Source organism: Marmota marmota, unplaced genomic scaffold (genome assembly GCF_001458135.2).
Source record: "Marmota marmota marmota unplaced genomic scaffold, marMar, whole genome shotgun sequence".
Lineage (NCBI taxonomy): Eukaryota > Metazoa > Chordata > Mammalia > Rodentia > Sciuridae > Marmota > Marmota marmota.
Window position 1 is genome coordinate 13,730,302 of NW_025999961.1, and position 5,644 is coordinate 13,735,945.

A 5,644-nucleotide genomic window follows, 5' to 3' on the forward strand; every position below is an offset into this window, starting at 1 on the left:
AATTGGATTGTCAGAGCTGTAACATAATCAGCTCCATCCTAGTTTGAAGAGACTGTGAGTGTTAATTGTATGTAGGTGGGGCATCATTGGAGCAAGTGTGTTCCTCCGCAGTTTACCCTGGGGGGCTCATCTTCCCTGCAACCTCTTCTCCTCTCTCTGCTTCCTGACCACCATAAAGGGAGCAGCACTCCTCTAGTGTGCCAAGGGGTGCTGCCTCATCTTTGGCCCAAAACCATAAACTGATCCTCTGAAACTATGAGGCAAAATAAAGTTTTCCTTCCCTAAGTAGCTCTTGTCCTATAGTTTGGTCATAGCACCAAAAAAGAAAATGACTAACAAACACAATAAACAATATTAAAATATTATGTGTCCACAAATTGTGGTATCTACATGAGTCCCTGGAACTAACTGTCCACAGATAATGAGGATGACTATAGTTACCTCCCAGGATGCAGTTGCCATGAAAGACAATGCTCATTCTTCTCAGGACTCACCCCATCTCTCCTCTGTGTTTCTCCATCTGTTAAGTGGTCTAAAGTCCTATTGCTCCCTAAATTGGGTTACAAAGTGATTCCATCAGGACAGCCACACTCCACACACACACACAAAAAGACAAACTTTATATAAATAGCAACCTAGGAAACATGTTTGGGTGGGGTATATTGGTGGAAGGAATATATAGTTGAATCAAGCCAAAAGTATTGATGTGGCCCTAGTAACCAGAGATTTTGCATTTAATATTGCATCTGAAAGTTATAAAGACCCTAATTGTTTGTTTGGTTGCTTAAACCATAAACTAAAACGTGGCCTACAGTGAATGAATTAGAAACACCAGATCAACCTTGGTTTGTTATAGAGGAAGGCTTAGATAGAATGGAATAGTAAAGTGGATTATCATTCAAGAGGTACTACTCCCATTGTGGGAAGGGTCAGAATGTTGAGGGCCACAGCCGAGTCGGGATGACGCATGTCATTTTTGCCAGAAGTAGTGGTTGAGAGGTGATGCCAGCGAGCCATTAAGATTATGACTTTTGAGTTCTCGCGGAGTTCCCGTTGTTGAGTTCTAGTTGAGCTCTCGCGGGGATTCCTGAAGAGTCCGTGTTGATTGGTGAAGTTCCGGTGGTGGGAGTTCCATTTGGTGTGTGGTGTGTTCCTGGAGGAACTGTGTGGGTGACCTTCGGGAGAGTTCCCAGGGAGTGTGCTGGTGGAGTTTGGAAATAAAGTTTGTTCCTGCTTGAGTGGCTCTTGATTTGTGCCCAGCCAGACTGTAGCATCAGAAGACATAGCTTTTAGCACAACACTAAGAAATGGATTCGTGAGGGGAACTTGGGCATTCATGAATAGCTCCGTGGATTGCTCTTTTTCTATAGGCCAAAACTTATAGTGGGATCTGTGGAGACTAAATCAAGAAACCTCAGTGCAGTAGGGGTAACTAGATCCTGGGTGACACACAGGAATCGAAGACAAGGTAGGCACAATTACCACACTAGACAGCACTATCAAAGCAGCAATCAGAATAGTCTGACCAGTGACGTTGGCTAGTGGATCATGCTGATCATAGACAGGTAGTCTACTAAATTCTTACTTGATCTGTAACAGCAGTAAAGTAAGTCTGAGCTGAAATTAAAAATAAATAAATAAATAAGTAATCAATATCAATTGGCATATACCAATTTATAGACACAGAACCTATTGAATCATGGACAGGCCAGATTATCTTGAGAAAAGAGCCTGATAATCTACTAAAAATTCATACTTTTATTCAGTTTACCAGGCTTTTCCAAAAAAAAAAAAATCTACATCCAGAGGTAACTGTGAATTGAGGAAAAGAGAATAATCAGACTTGCAAGGGCTATTGGGCTCTGGCTCTGAACTGTACTAATTCTAGGAGAACAAGGAAATTACTGTGCTTCACTTGGTGTAATCACTATGGACATAATTGCTGTAAAAATAGGACCTTATAGCAGTATGGTTACCAATTAAATGTTAGCTCAGATCATTCTTTGGTTGTTCTTCAGTTTCAAAATGAATAATTGTGATAGATATATTCAGCAAATGCAGTCTTCATGCTGGTTCTTTGACCTATGAAATGAGAACCATTATGGTAGAAAAAGTCAAAGGGAACTTACCAATGCTGGTTTGTTCCAGGAAAATGGGTTCTCCAGAAGGCTGTATATGCTCTGGATAAGTCTGCATTGTATGGTTCTATTTCTTTCATGGCCAGGATCCTTGAATCAAATGTGGGAGTGGCAAAATGGGCCTACTTGCAAACTGTTTGCTCCTTATCTCCATGAACTTATGTTTTGCTGGCCTAGAGACCTATAGGTCTCTCTCTCCATAGAGAGTAATACCTCCACCAGAGCACACAATGATGGTTCCAGTGAACTGAAAGTTAAAACAGCCACTTTGTAGTGCTCATGCCTCTGAGTCAATGGGAATATAAAGGAGTTGTGGTGCTGGCTGGGCTGACTGATCCTGACTACCAAGGGGAAATTGGACTACTACTCCATCATGGGGATAAGAAAGAGCGTGTCTTAAATACAGATCTTCTAGAGAACCTCTTAATAACTGTGTCCTGCAATTAAGGTCAGTGGAATATTACAACAACTAGTTCATGAAGGACTACTGGGGGTCAAGAACATTCCAATATAAATCTTTGGGTCATTTCACCAGGTAAAGAACTTACCAGCTAAGGTGCTAAAGAAAAAATAACACCAGTTGTTACCACCTGGCCAGTTACAGAAGCAAGGACTGTAACTGTAATGAGTCATTTTCTTCCTGACTATTTTTTTTTAAAATGTTTGTATCCTCTCTCTCTCCCTCTTTTCTCTCACCTTCTCTCTATACATCTATATATCTATATCTATATATATCTAGATCTCTCTATATATCAATATATCTATATATATAGAGAGAAATACATATATGTGTGTCTTAATTTTCTTTCTTTTCTAATTCTTGCATGTATAATACTAGACATATTTACTTTCTATTATGATTATAGACATCATTGACTTGTTCCAATTGTAATTATTAATTTTATATTTAAACTCAACTAAGCCCTGGGGTGCCTGTATATTTGGTTGAACATTATACTGATTGTGTCTATAAAGGTGTTTATGGATAGGTTTATTATTTGAATGGATAAAGTAAGCAAAGTAGATTGTTGGTGAGCCACATCCAATCTTTTGAAAGCCTAAATAAAACAAAAAGGTGAGGGAATAATTCCATTTCTCTGTCTGACTTCTCAAATTGGGACATTCTTCTTGTCCTGTCTTTGTACTAGGAATCAGAGTAGAATTTACACTTTCATCCCTTGAGTTTCTCAGTCTTCAGATCCAGACTGGAAGTGGACTATAAGCTCTCCTGGGTTTCCAAGTGTCTAACTGCAAATTTGAGGACTTTTCAGTTCACAATCACAGAAGTTAATTTCTTATAATATTCATCTATCCTTCTGTGTTTTCTTAATGTGTCTATTAATACGTAATTGCATATGCAATGTTTTCATGTGAGTGAGGCCCAGAAACACAGCAATGCAAGGTAGGTAGGTCATTATCAAATTCCCAACAATAAGGAGATTAAATGTCTAAAGGAGATTAAATAAAGACAAAATAACTTTTTTGTTGTTGTTGTTATTAGATGTATTAAATGTAGAGTGGAGGATGGGCAAAATTATTGTATGTACTTATATCTACTTACTTTCACTCTGAACAAAGTGGCAAAGAGAAACCTATTTTTTCATATTATTGTCATCACTTAACCACCTTATAGAAGGGGTGAAAGTCAGAAATAGCAACAAATAGGACCTCATCATATAAAAAGGAAGGGTAAAAATGTACCCAAGCAGTTTATTCAATAGCTATACTGAATAGGCAAGATGACTCAGAAACTAAAACGGCTTATAAATACACACAAGCTGTCTAAAAAGTACTTCAAGGTAGATAAGAACCCTTCCCTCCCAACCCCAATAAAAAGCCACATGAAAAGCAATCCCAGGGAAGTGTCACCTTTCTGCCTCTATTCGAGCCATCGCCATCGCTTCTACTTCAGTGGTGTAATTCTTTCTTCCATTAACTTTAATAGACACTTTGCCAATGTTGAACAATGAGATCATTTTACACTGACTGGGTTGATGAGAAATACCTCCACTCAATTAGTTTCTCAGTATAAGCATATTTTGAAATGAAGAAGAAACAGACAATCTGAAAATCCTAAGGTGAAAATTAGGTAAAAGTTTTCCTATTTTTGTACTTCACAAAGTTTGAAAGCTTTGACACATTTTCTATAGTGAAAAATGGGGAAAATGTATTTATCAAACCTTTGGAGGATAGTGGATCATATCCTATCCTCAAAACATGTAGTATTTGCAAAACTGTCCAAAATATTTTAAATATTTCATTTTACCAGGATAAAGTCTAATATATTTGTGAGTTTTGCATTTTTATTGTGACTTTCCTCATAATTGAGATCAGAGTATTATTTGTTTGAACATTTTTATGAATTTGGCTTATACTTCCTAAAGTTTACAAAACTCCTCAAGTATATCTCACTTGCAATATATTACGATAATTTCTGATTGTTACATTATATTTTAAACACTCTTGAAGAATTCACTGCTTTGGAAAGAATTGAAAGAAAAACAAGCTCTCTTTCAGACATATTAGTCAAAACTATTTTATGAATCTTTCAATTAGCTAGAGAGTTGGGAAATTTCAAGAGGGAAGATAATGCAATGTATTTTATTGAACAAACACATGTACTCATTTTATGTAAATATATTATTTTCCATCTCTTTACCACATGCCAACACTAATTTACATTACATTTACCTATTATGTATATCACACATGAACAAACAAATCTATCCTCACATGCATACATGTGCATATATATATATATATACATATATATAGAATTACAATTATGTATATATTCAATAAATTTTCCAAATTTGACTGAATAACTGACTGAACATTTGTATTCTTCTCTGATAGAATGTTGAGCTTCTTATTCAAATAAATCAAAATGCCTAAAAATTCTTCTTGATTGCCTGAGGTTAGGGAGATTATTTCCTTTTAAGTTCACTCCCCTGTGAAGAGGGTTTGAGTATAATTGCCTACATAGATTTTTTTCCATACATAATAGAAGCATTTTTCAAAATTTCCATTTTTCATGGTGTTTTCATCCATCTGTGTAATTCGGGTAATTGATTTAAAAATGGAGTAAGCAAATGTTAACCTTTAATTTTGGTTTTCAGAAATTATGAGAGATATAGCATTTAAAATTCTTGTGTATTACCTCTCAGCTTTAGAGAAATTATAGCAACTGTATTACTAGGTGAAAATATATGTCAGTTCAAAGAACATTCCATATCAAAAATATTTAAAAGAAGTAGAAGCTTTCACATATTTAAATTAAAGCAAAGCAAAAAAAAAAAAAAATGAAGAAGAAATTTCAAAAAGGAATGATGATTTTCCAAAGTAAGAATACATAGAACACATAACATGTTATCCACAGACATTTTCTCATTTACTATTGCAAGGTCAGACTACATGTTCTAACCCTTTCTAAAGTCTTTTCATGGTTTGGCTATCATAATCCTTCTAACAGTTCAATGTTTCTGAAAAAAAAAAAAAAAAAAAGA